This window comes from Pinus tabuliformis, chromosome 8, assembly GCF_031772625.1.
Source record: "Pinus tabuliformis cultivar Carrire ecotype Pingquan chromosome 8, CPIR1, whole genome shotgun sequence".
Classification (NCBI taxonomy): Eukaryota; Viridiplantae; Streptophyta; class Pinopsida; order Pinales; family Pinaceae; genus Pinus; species Pinus tabuliformis.
In genome coordinates, this window is record NC_142294.1 from 585,086,602 (window position 1) to 585,103,468 (window position 16,867).

Sequence of the window (16,867 nt, forward strand, 5' to 3'; positions counted from 1 at the left end):
CTACCTCCTCTTCTTCCATATGCTATCGACTTATGACATTTCCTTTGGAATATTTGGTCCATTTTCTAGTTATAGGTCATTTATAGGATATAAATGTCTTCAGAGTTTCACTTCTAATTGAGTATTCAATTGTGCATATTGATTCTCTTATACATAACTATTTTTCCCTCCACCCACTTTTCATAAATTCACTAACCATTAGGTAGGGACCTGCAACTTCGATGTTGCTTTGCTTGTTTAGCAAAATATTGTCAAGACTTTAATTTATTGAAAGTTGTAGAACTTACAATTTATGAAGTTTGAAGGTCTAATTTTTAAAAGTATAATTCTTTAAAGGGTGCTAGTTCAATGGAAGAGCACCTACTTTACAAGCAGGAGGTTGGTGGTTTGATTCCATCGTGCCATGACATTCATATGGAATGGCGACGATCATTTTTTGGTGATAGAGGCTCTTTTTACCATCACCAATGAGTCTTGGTCACATTTTTCGGTCCTTACCAAAAATATGAAATAGTGACAGTCAACGAATGTCACCATATATACGCATCAATAGTGACGACCCTCGAAGGTCTGTAACCATAAATCGTTGTTGTTGATATGAAATGGTGACGGCCGTTGTCCATCATTATAGTCATTATTCATGACGGACCTTGAATGTCACCACAACATCTATACTTATAGAAATGAGGCTTTTGGTGGCAGTCAATGAACGCCACCATATATATGCACCAATAGTGACGAACATTAAAGATCCATCAAAATAGATCAGTTTTGTTCATATGAAATGGTGACAGTCACTATCTGTCATTATAATCAATATTCGTGACGGACATTGAATGTCACCATAACACCTATACTTTTGGCGATGCCACCTTTGGTGACGTTCATTTTTTGGTGACTGTGGCTATGGTCCCTCACCATTTATCATATGTAATGACGACAGTATTTATCTGTCATTATAAATCATTATTGGTGACGAAATCTAAATGTCAGTACAACACCTATACTTTTGGTGATGCCACCTTTGGTGATGTTTAGTTTTTGGTGATGGAGGCTATGGTTTGTCACCATTTCTCATATGAGATGGTGATGGTCACTATCTTTCATTATATATAATTATTGGTGACGGACTTTGTATGTCACTACAACACCTATACTTTTGGCGATTCCACCTTTGGTGATGTTCAGTTTTTGGTGACAAATGCTCTTTTGACTGTCACAAATGAGCTTATGGTGACATTTTTTCCACTCACCAATGTCCTTTTTTCTTGTAGTGTGTCATAGGGTTCCCTTCTGTTAAATACTCCACCCATTTCTTCTCTATGACTCCTTGATACTATGTAGGTGTTGAATTTAAAAAATTTAAGTAGTCTCAGTGGTGAAATAGTAGAACAATGCTTGTTGATAGTGAGGAAGAAGGGTGCTCAAAGTTATATTCACCAAGCTATTTATTTTATCTTAACCACAAAAAATTCTGAAACGATTCCCTATTGATCAATTGACTGCTATATGCTCTTAATTTCAAGTAGATTGTCCATCAAATCAGGTGTAGAAACAAGGGAGGGTATCACTTACTTCTTATCAGAGAAATTTTGGGTGTGCGTGAATTATTTGAGACATTATCGATCCACTGTGACTCCTTTTTCCCCTCTAAATTTGTCCTATAGCTCCTCTCAACCCTTCCGTAGAAATTGCAGGTCTTCTTGTAGCTTCCTTCTGTAACATGGTGTAGGTAGGGTTCAAAAGACCTCGATGGCACTCTAGCTACTCGATGCACTAGCTTGTCCTTCCTCCACTAATTTTTGGAATGAGTGATGGTGTAAATGGAGCTGATCCAACACATAATATCCTCTTTTGGTTAAAATATTGGAGTGTTGTGGTGACTTGGCATTAAGACAAGTTTCTTATTTATGATGGTTGTCCCCACTAACTGTCATCATATCTCCCTCCTCGTGATTATCACCCAACTATTTGGAGGACACCAGTTTTTTTTGAGTTGAAATTTCCACTTTGCATGGGTGAATTAACTGACACTTGAGTTGACAAGTCGAGGGTGCCCAGGTTCACTAGCCACCTCCAACCTATTAAAACACATTTTTGTCATTTTTACATAGAGGGAGGAGGTTAGGGTTGCCATACCTAAGCCTACATGTGGATCAATATGTTGCATAGGCTTGCATGCTGGAACTCGACCATACATGATTATGATCAAGGAAGTTGACCTCTTTGACTTATTTCCTGTGCATGTCTTCACTTTTTATGTTTGCTTTACTGTTGTTATTGTTGTGTGTTTGTAGATGCCTCTTCTAATACCTAAGCTGGTGGTGGTGGTGGAAAGTGTCCATGAGAATGAGGTATCTCTTCTTAGCTGAAAGCCGACCTTAATCATCTCTTCTTGTGGTGGAAAAAAACATAATATTAGTGTTTGTTGTGTGGTTGTATGGGCCACTACAAGAGGAGTTTATTCCCATAGTAGTCTTTTGTTATCCCCTTTAAGTCTTTAATTTGCATGAGGGAGATGAGGGATATGATGTTGATAGATGATGATAGGTTTATAATCATGGAGGAGTAGTGTAGGAACTATATAGATAGAAAATGATAGCTTCTGTGTTTTGTTTTTTTAAGGTAGGACAAAGAGAGGAAGTTTGAGAAAATTTTTGGTGAAATGAGTGGATGGATGATGGATGAGTGATGGAAAAGTCATAAGAGGTCCCTATTTACCATTTATTAGAGTTAGGATGGTATTTTAGATCATTTTCCTCCTCAGTTCTCCCTCATATAGCTCCACAGGCTCCTCCTATAGCATTACAAGAATTTTCTGTAGCAACACACGTTCTTCCCGTAGCAACACAGACAGGAGTTGAATTTCAGATTTCTTGATGATGGGATGGTGGAGATAGATAGTAATGAGAACGGAGATGATGAATATGGGGTGTATGGTTAGAGTAATGGATAGTAGCCTATAGGTATTGTCTTGTAACCATGAAACCTTCCACTATGTACAACATTGCAAAACAAAAGAAGGGTTAGAAAATAGGATATGAGCTTCTTCCTTTCTTCTCTTTTCTTTTCTCTCATTTTTTTTCTTTTTCTTGAGACACACAAGCTTCTTCAGTGGAGGTTTCAACCTGCATACCTACCCTAGGTGCCTCAAGAGAGGTTTCACCTAGGGATCTTTATTTTATTTTTTTCTCTTTTTCTTTCTCATGGGTTGCCTTAGAGAGATTTTCAACCCAGTAGTTGGCCTCAGATGCCTCATAGAGGTTTCATCCAAGCCTATTATTTCTCTCTCTCTCTCTCTCTCTCTCTCTCTCTCTCTCTCTCTTAAACCAAAATTCTAAAAGTGTTGTGGATTGGAAGTTACGAAACTCCCAATAACATTCATTTCCTTGCTGATTGAACTGATAAATTCCTCCTTGGATAAAGGTATTCTATATAAATTCAACATGTAACCATTTACAAGCAAGGGAATTCCTTCCTCATCAATGCTTATGATCTTGACATATCCATTTTCATGAAACTTTTCCACTAGGTATGGGCACAACCATCTTGTCACTAGCTTCCCTTTAAAATCTTTGAACCTAGGATCATATAACAGGGCCCAATCCCCTTCTTGAAAATTATTTTCCTTGATATTCTTGCCATGCCAGACCTTCCTTTGAAAATTTATGACTTCAATGTTTAAGAGAGCTTTCATTCTGAACTCATATAAACCATTTATTTGGAGCAACCTTTCTTGTTGTGTTGTGGTGACATCTAAGTCCAGTTGAGATGCCATTCTCAAAGTGTTATATTCAACTCAATTGAAAGCTGTGATTTCTTACCATAAATGAAATCATATGGAGTGAATCCAGTTGTGGTTTTCCATGTGGTATTGTAGGCCCAAGTGGCCTCTAATAGTTTCTCTTCCCAATATTTTCTACAATTCTTAACAACTTTGGCAAGGATACTGCCCGGTGCTCTGTTTGTGACCTATACTTGCCCATTTGATTCAGGATGATAGACAATGGATGTATTGTGCTTGATATGGTGTTTCCTCATGATATCCTCAATCAAATTGAATGTGAACTTTGCTCCTTTATTAGTGACTACCTCCCTTAGATACCAAAATTTATATAAGATGTTTCTCTTAAAAATTCTACCACTTTATTCTCAGTTGTTGCTTTGACTTCCTTTGTCTCAACCCACTTTGTCAAGTAATCAATGAACACAATGATGTACTCTTTCTTCCCTAATGGTGGATCAAATGGCTCAATGAAATCCATGCCCCACTTTTCGAATGGTTCTAAGGCCATTTGAGGTTGTAGGGGCATTTAATCCCTTGGTGTGGGTCTTCCCATTATTTGGCACTGATCACATTTAGTGGTATATCTCCTTGCATCTTGATGTAAGGTGGGCCAATAGTAACCCCCTAGTTAAGGAGGTGGACAAATCCCCTAGATTCTCTCCTAGTTGTCTTCATTGAGCCCCTGCATAGTAATAGTCTAAAAAATTCTTCAGTTTCCTACAATTAAACCACATTAGGTCACATACTATGAAAAACACCATTTACTCCTCTTACTAAGCATAAAATAATGAAAAATGTGAATTAATACAAGAGAAGGGTATTTTTAAGGTTAGAGGATGGAATATTTATCTTCAAAATGTACCTATTAATGGGACTCGTTTAATAAATTAATTGGGCTCACCAATAGAGATGGGCTTGGGAGTTTCATAGCTGGTGGTATTGCACCAATAATGTTGCAACTCCCAAGGGCTTGTCAAATCAAATTAGCAACCCGAGGTTCATATAAACTTCAAGGTGACAATGCTATATGCATAAAAGATAGGATTCCACTCATCCCACCCTCAGTTATGGAATTAGATCAAATTTTTTTCAAAGAATCTTCCTTCATCTGAAAATGAGATCTTAGACAATTATTAAGGTATTACAGACTCATGTGCATGGATTTGCCTATGTTACTTTGTGGAATGGATCAATAAGATTGTGAAATACATAGACAATGAAGCAGTTAAAGAACATAATAGACAAACACACATAAACACAACAAGTTTAATGAGGAGTTCACCCAACACTCTTGGGCTACACCTCCTAGTCCAACCTTCAGTGGTTATCTCTCTATTATGTCTTCAGAAGTAGAATTTTTACAAAAGTGAGATTAATTTGAGTCTCACACAACAGATACAAAACAACAAGGCTTTACTTGCATCCCCCAAGTCTTTCTAAGTACACGACTCTCCTCACTGACTCTCTATCTCCGTTTTCTATGTGTCTCCGCACTGCTTGTCTCTATTTCTAGCAGTCTGTGGCTTTAAAGCCAATCTATGATGTCTATTCATTTCCACTTCTCGGGCTCTCTGGCTCCTGTGCCTCTGTCCACTCGAATCCCCCTTCTGAGCATTAGAAATCATAACATAATGTCTTCAGGGGAGGTGGCCACCTGTTCTACAACAAAAGAGTCCATCTGGCCTTTGAAATCCCCAAAATAGGCATTCTCTATTTACACAGAGAAATACATTCAAACACGGAAAAAATCTGCCTAAACACTATTCATCGGACTTCAAAAGTCCTTAAATTTTCTCTATCTCCTATCGGGTCTGCCTGAAATCGCTTATCCCATGTTGCAAATTCCTGTTCCATGGTTTCCCTTTGTATTTTTAAAATACATTCAAACATTAAAAAATCTCGCAAAACAGCCCATATTGGACTTGAAACAATCTATATTTTCACTCACAAACCCTTTCAGATCCGGTTTTCATTGCATGGCTGCTTCCCTTCATATTTCGTTTAATAAAAAAAATACATAGAAACCATCATTTGAAGGATGTCAAATTTTATGGAATATCGTTGATAGCTCTATCGGATCTGGCTATTGCATTGCACACACACACACACATATATATATATATATATATATATATATATATATATATATATATATATATATATATCTATAGATATAGATATATATATATAGATATATATAGCCCCGCTCCTCTATGTAGCTCTGATGTGATTTTGCAATGCAACTTGTTGCAATCGCATGTTGTGTGAGCCCCAGACTGTTGTAAGATTTTCCGCATAATCTGCCGATGCGATATGGCAGGCTAACGTGAGTCATCGATCTACGCACTTGATCGATGGTCCTCGTTGACCCCGCTAATCGCTATCGCAACATTTATGTGACTGCCTCCAATGGCCTCTACTGATTTGCAATATGCCGATTGGATCTGGATCATTGATCGGCTAGATTCGATGGCTCCTATGCATTGTTCCTTGTGACTGTCGATAAGCCTGTTTTCACTATTTTCTTCATATTTTTGCCTTCCGATAGTGTAATCCAATGTTTCTAAAACTTCTTCTTTTGCGATTGTTTTGATTTTTTAGAGGATTTTGAAGACCTAGAGGGTTTTTGGATCCATTTTGGATCACGCCTTTCCACTGAAAAAGATTTTTGACCACAAAAAGTTTGTTTTCAAGCATCGATCAAGTGAGGATATAGCTTCCTCACTCGTCCAATTTCAATCCATTGTGCACTGCATGGTTTTGAACCCTTGATTCCAATTCTGAGGTACTCAATATCTCCACTGCGTGTAGTTCTCACCTTCCCGCCCAAAACTGTATCTTCTTGCAACTCATTGAGATATTCAGGCAACAGATCATCAATTGAAGGAAATTAACTTTACTCTTCAGGATCTTCAATCAATGAAGGTTCAAACAGTCTCAAATTTTCTGCATTAACCACTGAATAGATGTGCATGTAAGCTGGCAAATCAAGGTGAAAAGCGTTCTCACCAATTTTCTCAAGTATCCTGAAAGCCCCATACGTTATTGGTTTCAGCTTCTTTCCCTCACCTTGCATTCTATCTTTTCTGATGTATAGCTAGACTTGATCACCAACTTGGAAGCTATGTTCTATTCGATGCTTATCATGCCTTGTTTTGTACTTGGCCTAGCTCTGTTCCAGTTGTTCCTGGACTGCCTGGTGAATTTCTTGGATCTTTTCAATGAACTTGGTTGCTTTGTCCACATCACTGTGTCCATCAACTGCTATGTCTCTACTAAAGGAAAAATCCAAGGGAGACTTTGGTGTAAAACCAAAAGAAGTCGCAAAAGGAAATCTTTGTGTAGAAGAATGTTTAACATGGTTGTAAGCATGTTCCACATAACACAAATTTTCATCCCAAAGCTTGGGATGTTTTGCTACAATAGCCCCTGAGCAACTGGATCACTATCCTGTTGACCACCTCTATTTGGCCATCTATTTGTGGATGAAAGGTTGTGCTCTTCTTCAGTCTGGTGTACATTAAGTCCCACAGACTTGACCAAAACTTCCCAACAAATCGGGAATCTCGATCAGATACAATGGAAGTGGGTAACCCAAAATGAACCCAGACATGCTGAAAGAACAACTTTGTTGTTTGTTCAGCTGTAATATGCTTGTTACAAGGTATTACAATACACATTTTGCTGAACCTGTCCATAATAACATATAAATAGTCATGTCCTTCTCTAGATTTTGGCAATCCCCCAACAAAGTCCATGGAAACACTTTCCCAAGGACGACAAGGAACTGGTAGTGGAGTGTACAAGCCTAATTTTCTATTGTTGGTCTTGATTTTAGCACACATGGTACACCCTTTAATATATCTAGAAACTGTTTCATGCATTCTTGGCCAATAGCAGAATCTTTGTAGCTGTGCAACTGTTTTACTTACACCAAAATGGCCGAATATGAGAGAAGTATGCGCTTCTCAAATTATGTTAACTCTTTCAGTTTGAGGAATGCATAACTTTCCAAAATGATACAAGAGTTAGTCCTTAACATGGTAATCCAATTTTTCTACTTTTTTTCCATGACTTAAAGTTGCATATACATCTTTAAAATCTATATGTTGAGCATATTGTTCAATGTAGCTTTCATGCAATTCTGAATTATGCTTAAGTATAGTAAATCTATTTATGATTGGTCTTGATAACATACCTGCAACTCTATTGTGTATGCCCTTCTTATATCTGATGACAAGATGAAACTGTTGTAGGAAACCCATCCACCTATAGTGTCTTGATTGCTGCAATTTAGTTTGTGAGTGAAAATATTGAAGTGTTTGATGATCAGTATGTATAACTATTTCTTTGCCCATTAAGTAATGTTTCCACTTTTTCACACTTTGTACTAATGCATACAATTCTTTATCATATGTGGGATAATTAACTACTACAGAAGTAAATGTCTCAGAATGATAGCATATGGGTTTACCATGTTGCATCAACACTGCTCCCATGGCATAGTCACTGGCATCTGTTTCAATCTCAAATGGTCTTTGAAGATATGGCAATGCTAATACTAGTGTTGTACTAATTTTTGCTTTCAAGGTGTCGAAGGCTTTCTGTTGTTTGCCTCCCCACTGAAACATCTTGTTCAATCCTATCAAAGCAGGTAAGGGAGTTGAAATAGAGGAAAAGTTAGCAATAAACTTTCTCCAATTTTGTGCTACTCCTAGGAAGCTCCTAACTTCTGTAGCAGATTTGGGTTTAGGCCAGTTTATAATGACTTCAACCTTAGAGGGATCTATCTTCAGTTCACCACCCCCTACAATATGACCCAAATAATTTAAAGATGTTTTTCCAAATTCACATTTTGATAACTTGACATAGAGATTTTATCTTTTCAAAACATCTAGAGTCTGCTTTACATGCTTCAAATGTTCTTCCCATGTTTTACTGAAAACAAGAATGTCATCTAAATATACAATTACAAAATCATCATCAAAAGTACTGAGTACATCATTCATAACTCTCACGAAAGTGGTAGGAGCATTAGTTAAGCCAAAAGGCATAACTAGCCATTCATACAACCCTTGCTTTGTTTTGAAAGTAGTCTTCCATGCATCTTGTTCTGCTACTCTGACCTGATGATAGCCACTATGCAAGTCCAACTTGGAAATGTAAATTGCTTCTTCAGCTGATCCAATAGATCATGAATGTGAGGAAGGGGATAACACTTCTTGATCATTATTTTATTTAGTGCTCTTTAGTCAATGTAGATCCTCCATGAACCATCTTTCTTTCTCACCAACACGATTGGAGATCCACATGGTGATGTTCTAGGTCTTATGAGCCCTTTCTCGAGCAGCTCATGTGCCTACTTCTTGATCTCTACATTCTCTAAAGAGGATAACTTGTACTTTCCGATGTTAGGCAATGGAGCATCTTGCTACAAATGAATATCATGTACAATTTCCATTTTGGGTGGCAGACCTTTAGGTTCTTGAAATAGGACATCATAGTCTGAAACAACTTTTTCTAAATCAGATTTTTGTATAGCATCACAACCCTCAAATACATTGGTTTTATCAGGTTTCTTTTCCTTTACAGCCATTAGTAAAAATTTCTTGCATGAATTTACAATTCTTTTCATCTGCCCTAAGTTTATGAGAGTGTAATTATTTTTGAGTTTATGAGCTCTTACAATATATTTTGTTCCATCTTTGGTGAGTTGATACTTATTTTTAGCTCTATAGAAAATGGCTTTTCTATCATACAAGTAAGGACTTCCTAAAACAATTCCACATATATCCAAGGGAACGATATCTAACTCAACCTCATCTACAATTGCTGACCCAAAAGAAAACCTATGTTTACATCATCTAGTCACTTGTAGCTTTGCTTTATCACATACCCAACCTAATGGATATGGCTTCTTGTGAGGTGTGGTTAGTAATCCCAACTTCTTTACAATTGCTTCAAAAATCAAGTTTACTTGTGAACCACTATCAAATAAAGTATCAATATTTTGATGCTTAGAAATAACTCTAATATGAAAGAGCTCATGTCTTTTCCTCTCATTTTATTCATTATCAATAGTTTGTGTAGAATTACTAGTAGATGCTTCAAAATTTTTACCTTTTATACCTATGGTTGTGATTGTTGTTTCATCACTTGAGTCTGACCCCAAATATTTCTAAATAGCAGCAACAATCTTCTTCTTCTTGCCATCAAACTTCTTGGGTTTCAGCTCCGGATGCAAAGACCATCAATGTTCATCATCATGTCTATCCTTCTTACAGTTAGTGCAAGAAGGTTTGCCTTTCTATATAGTGTTTGCTTTCCTATCTTTCCATTTCTGCTTCTTCTTTTCCTTGTTCTTTCTTGTAGTCGGTTTTGATGATCCCCCAATATCTGGGTTCACATTCTTGCCTCTAGCCTCTAGATGTGTAGGCTAAATAGATACCTCATCTATAATAGTGGGGTTAAACATGAGAATGGTGTGCCTCAAATAGCTATTCAGACCATCTATATACTTCAACAAAGTTTCAGGTGAGTCTAGAGAAATACCTAGAATTAAAGCTCTTTTCCGAAATTCCTAGGTATAGTTTTGTACACTTTGCCCCTTTAATTGGTGAAGAGTTTGCCAACTCATCATGGCTTGTTGCATATAAGCTAGTGGATAGAATTGTTTTTAAATGGCAGAAACAAATTCAATCCAGGTAGAAAGAATTTTACCATGCTTCTTCAAATCAGCTTGTGTCTTGCCTTCCCACCACACTAGGGTAGTTCCTCCAAGGCGAAGGCTAGCTAGCTGAATCTTTCTCCTTTCTGAATCGATGTTTTGCACCTTGCAATATACATCAATCTATCTAATCCACTTATCTAGCTTTTCTGCATTTAATTCTCCGTCATATATTGGCAAATCAAATTTTACATCTAATTTAATCACAAAAGTCTTCTTCTTTTTATTTTCAGGGCTAGAAGGAGGTGTTGATGGAGGAGGTTCTTCCCCTTTCCCTTTGCCTCCTGAATGGGCAAATAGAAGAGGTTCCTCTACTCCTTTTCCTGTTTGAGATGCTAAAGGGCTTTCCCCTCGACCTTTCTTAAATTCTCAATAGATCTCTTCTACCATGGCTCTCATGGTCATGAAACTATCCATGAACAGAGAGTCTGATTCCAAGGGAATTTCTTCTGTCATTTTCCTCCTAGGATAGACTCTTCCAATTTCTGGGTTTGCCTCAACTAGTTCTCCTTCTCCTAATTTGAGCTTTGACCTAGTTAGCATTCAACAATCAAGCACAAGCTTGTCTAACCTTAGCAAACCTAAAGCTCTAATACCACTTGATCTGAAAATGAGACCTTAGACAATTATTAAGGTATTACAGACTCATGTGCATGGATTTTTCTATGTTACTTTGTGCAATGGATCAATAATATTGCGAAATACATAGACAATGAAGTAGTTAAAGAACATAATATACAAACACACATAAACACATCAAGTCTAATAAGGAGTTCACCCAATACTCTTGGGCTACATCTCCTGGTCGAGCCTTTAGTGGTGACCTCTCTATTATGTCTTCAGAAGTAAATTTTTTACAAACGTGAGGTCAATTTGAGTCTCACACAATAGATACAAAACAACAAGGCTTTACTTGGATCCCCCAAGTCTTTCTGAGTACACAGAATCTCCTCACTGACTCTCTATCTCTATTTTCTCTCTGTCTCAACACTACTTGTCTTCGTTTCTGGCTATCTATGGCTTTAAAGCCAATTTGCGCTATCTATTCATTTCCTCTTCTCGGGCTCTCTAGCTCCCCGGCCTCTGTCCACTTGAATGCCCCTTCTGAGAGTTAGCAATCATAGCATAATGTCTCCAGGGTAGGTGGCCATCTGTTCTACAACGAAAGAGTCCATCTGGCCTTTGAAATCCCCAAAATAGCTATTCTCTATTTACACAAAGAAATACATTCAAACACGGAAAAAATACGCCAAAACACTGTTCATCGGACTTCAAAAGTCCTTAAATCCACTCTATCTCCTATCGGGTCTACTTGAAATCGCTTATCACATGTCGTAAATGTTCGTTCCATGGTTTCCCTTTGTATTTCTAAAATACATTCAAACATTGCAAAATCCCACAAAACAGCCCATATCAGACTTGAAACAATATATATTTTCATTCACAAACCCTTTCGGATCTGGTTTTCACCGCATCGACGCTTCCCTTCGTAGTTCGTTTAACAAACGAAATACATAGAAACCGTCATTTGACAGATCTCAAATTTCATGGAATATCATTAATAGCTCTATCATATCTGGCTATCACATCACGCGTATATAAATATATAAATAAAAAAATAAATATCTCTCTCTCTCTCTCTCTCTCTCTCTCTCTCTCTCTCTCTCTCTCTCTCTCTCTCTCTATATATATATATATATATATATATATATATATATATATATATATATATATATATATATATATATATATATATATATATATATATATATATATATATATATATATATATATATATATATATATATATATATATATATATATATATATATATATATATATATATATATATATATATATATCCCTGCTCCTCTGTGTAGCTTCGATGCGATTTTGCGATGCGACTTGCAATCGCATGTCGCATGAGCCCCAGACCATTGTAAGCGCTTCCGCTGTAATCTGTCGATGCGATATGGCAGGTTAACGTGGGTCGTCGATCTGCGCACTTGATTGATGGTCCTCGTTGACCCTGCTGATCGCTATCGCAACATTTATGTGACCGCCTCTGATAGCCTCCGCTGATTTGTGATATGTCGATCGGATCTGGACCGTTGATCAGCCAAATTCGACGGTTCCTGTGCATTGTTCCTTTTGACTGTCGATAAGCCTATTTTCACTATTTTCTTCATATTTTTGCCTCCCGATAGTGTAATCCGATATTTCTAAAACTTCTTCTTTTGCAATTGTTTTTATTTTTTAGAGGATTTTGAAGACTTAGAGGGCTTTTGGATCCATTTTGGATCATTCCTTGTACTAAATTAGAATGAAAGCTTGATAAAAGGACAAATTGGAAATTGCTTCTAGTTATGTAAATAGAAATGTCATTGACTAAACTTGTAAAATCCTAACTACTAAATTCATGAAAATACAAAGGCTAACCTACTAACAAAAATGAATCTATGTTATCTTGCATAATTCATCAAACTACCAATTAGAATTGTAGGTACCATCTAATTAGTTCATACTTGCTAATAAATCAATAATCTATTTGCGTGATAAAGAAGCTAACCCTACTCTATTTTTGTAGTGAAGACAATGAAGGTTTGGAGTGGCCTAGGAGTTTTTCCTGATCATATTATCACATCTGGGGGTCATTATGCATATATGCTAAGTCAAAGTTGCAGTGTGGGTCAAAATAGATGAAGAAAAAGGTTGCTACAGGTTTTCAACAAGCGATTTCTACAGGAGGCCTGTAATGCTACAAGCAGAACTGTAATGCTACAGGATGGCATCCAAGTGGCTTTTGAAGTTCAAAATGTTGTCTTGAGGGTATGGAGAGGTGAATAGTAGTTTAATAAAATGAAAGGATGTTTTTTTCAGCCCCTAGCCAATCTCAGGACCTCTCAGAAGTCTATCTTGCATTAGGATGAGTGTTATCGATGACCTAGACAGAATATCTTATAAAACAGGCTTTTTGGGACAGAGCTTGGAGGTGGAAGGATAAGGTGAAAGAGATTAGGATGGAAGTGATGAATGTGCCCTTAGGGAGTGAAGGAGGTGGACAGACCCCCTAATTTCTCTCCTTGTTTTCTCAATTGAGCACCTCCATAGTAATAGCCTAAAAAATGCTTCATTTTCCTGCAATTAAACCACATTAGGTCACATAGTGTGAAAAACACCTTTTACTCCTCTTACTAAGCATAATATAATGAAAAATGTGAATTAACGTAATAGAAGGGTAGTTTTAAGGCCGAAGGATGGCATATTAATATTTAAGATGTACATGATGGGAATCATCATCACCCTGCTACTGAAGGTGTTTCTCATCATCTAAGCAACTCAGTCATCCATGTGAAACTCTTTCATGGCTTTGGTGGCCTCCATGTCATCCCAAGGCTCCTTAGATGGTTTTCCCTCTTGGGGGTAAAAACCTACATTCTTCTCTATTTCTGTTCATTCATTTTGCTCTCATTCTTCACCTCTTCCTTCTTATAAGCCTACCATCAAGGGGGGCTGAGCTTGAAGCTTATCCACCTGACTTTCATAGTTTGCATGATCCTCTTGTATAATGGTGTTCTCTCCAAGAAATTCCTTAGCCTTTCAGGAGAGTGATATTCCATAATCTGTAGATTGTGGGGTAAGGCATGCCATCTCCTCTGGAAAACTTGTAAACTTTTTGTTCTGAACAACCTGAATGTGTCTTCAAAGTGTAAAATAGCTTGCATCTAGGTGGCAAGTTATTTAGGTTCTAAAGGAGAATCATTGGAGATGAACCCATGATTTCTAATGTCAACCCTTGGTCTCACTAGCTCTACCCTAATATACAATGGTTCCTTTCCTTCCTTTGTCATTACCCTTTTCACTTCCTTAGCTCTTGTCTCCTCATGAGTCATCCAGGATGTTAAGGCCATCAGCTGCATATCTCCCAACCTTGAATTGGGATCCTAAAAATTCATATTTTTCAAGGTTAGTTTCTGCATGTAAAATTCAACCCAATTTTCTTTGTCTTCCATGTTAGCTTGGCTACAAAATTCAATGAAGTGTTTGTAATCCTGAAAGGGCATAGATCCATGTTGTGCATTTTGATTTGGAATTGCAACCACTTTTCTTTGAGAAAGAGGGAATAAGACTTTGATGGGTGTATAAATTGCAATGATTCCATGGAGAGACTTGCCATGGTGGCAAGTTGTGCTTCTTTCTCCTGTAGCCTCTCTCTCAACCTCATGTTTTGTGCCTGTAGCTTCTCCCTCATTAGAGACTCCCTCATTCTCAGCTCAATTAATTCTTTTTCATTTCAATGACCCTTTCTTCCATGATTCCTACATCCTCTACCTTCTTATATTTAGAAATTTTTATCCACTTATGGATTCTACCTATTTCTATCTCTAGCTCATTAAGGAATGGGAGTACAATTTTTTAGGGATAATCCTCCCTCCAATTAGTTTGTAGTAGGAGCTCAAGCTAGGTTGTGGGCTAGGTTCTTGGAGCTCTTGTACATCTTTTACAACATTTTTTGAGGTGGAGGCTACCTCTTGTGAATATTTTTTTGGCTCCTATAGCTTCCCCTATTCTTCTTGCAGAAAATTCTACCCCTCCTGTGGCAAGCTTTGTCTCTCCTGCAACTTCTCTTTTTTCTCTTCCTTAAAGGGAGATTGAGTCCTTAGCTTCTTGAAGGTGAAAAACCTAGTGGTAGGCTTACCTACAGGTGTTATGTGTGATTTGTTTTTCATTCTAGGAGGATTGACCTCCCCAATTTTTCCCGCATTAGGTCCTATTTCTTCTCTTTTACTTGGTGACTCATCAATAATTATAGGAACCCTTATAGGATTTTGGGTTTCCTTGTCTAATTCTAGTTCTCTTCTTGGTTCTGAAATACAATTGACTTGGTCTTGATTGATTCCTCCTGGGATTGACAAGAGTTCCCAATGTAGCTAGGGTTGCAGCTACTTCTTGTTTAACTTCTTCTATTCTTTGGGGTGTAGAAGTCTTCGCATGGCTTATTCTTTCTTATCCTTTCTTCTCCTCCTCTTCTTCTTTCATCTTTGCCTCTCCATCCTCTACCTCTACTACTTCTTTCACTTCTACCTTTGTTTCCTTTTCTTCTATTCTTGCCACCCCTTCCTCCTTTGTCTTTCCTTTCTTCTTCTTCTGACCTTGTTACCTCTTCCTCTTCTATCTTTTCCCCCTCTTCTTCCTCTAATTTTTCCTCTCTTCCTCCAACACTAGAGGATGGGGTTTCTCCTGGTGTGAGGGCTTGTGTTTTTATGAATGGATCCCTATCCATGTCTACAAATTTGTTCCATAGGACAGGGATTCTCAAATGGATCAAAGCATCTACCACTATCAATTTTTTGAGGCCATGGTGAGCTAAATGTTTTTTTTTTCCTTCCCTTACCTTTTGAATCATCTCCCTGATTGTGTTATGCAACCAACTCACAAATAGATAGATCAACAACTTAAAAATTATCCTTTCTGAGGGGAAACCTCCTTTACATTACATAAATGGACAATTTTTGGATGATACAAATGACAAGACCTCCTTTGTATATATAGGGGTCTAAGGAGTCACAATATAATCATATCCTACATAACAATAATAACGTAAGGGCAGAACAATAACAATAGTGGCCTTCTATGGGGAAAAAAATATGGGGGTTACATGGGCACAACAATAACAATAAGAGGGATACACTAGTATAATAGGGACCTAACATGCCCCTCTCCTTCAAAAAATTATTTTCCTCAATGCTCGAGTAGTTTTGGATGCTTCTGTATAAAATTCTCTTCCTCCCATATGGAATATTCAATAGATAAGTTCTTCTAGTTAATGAGATACTCTTAAATTGATCAATTCCATAGATTTTAGGTTCTTTTTTCCGTGACTGCTTCAAGCTCAATATTATTTTTCCTTCTTCATCGAGTTTTGGAAACACTGTTTGAACAAGAAGCTTGTCACCTATAACCTTATAAGCATGAAACATGGAAAAATGGGTGTGGACGGGAAGATGTAGGAAACTCTATTTTGTATGCCATAGTACCAATATTTTGCAACACCTTGTAAGGATAGTAGTACTTGGGTGATGATTTATTATCCTTCTTAGCTTTCTTGAGAGACATTTGTTTGTATGGTTGTAGCCATAAAAATACCCAGTCACCTACATCAAAACATCTTTCACTGTGATGTTGATCTACATGTTATTTCATTTGATTCTGCGCCAGAGTGACGTTATCCTTTAAAATTTGGATAAATTGTTGTTGATTCTCGATGTGATATTCCTCTGCTTGAACCTTAGAATTTTCTCTTAAAGATGATGTGATGGATGGTGGATGATATCCATAAAGTTCCATAAATG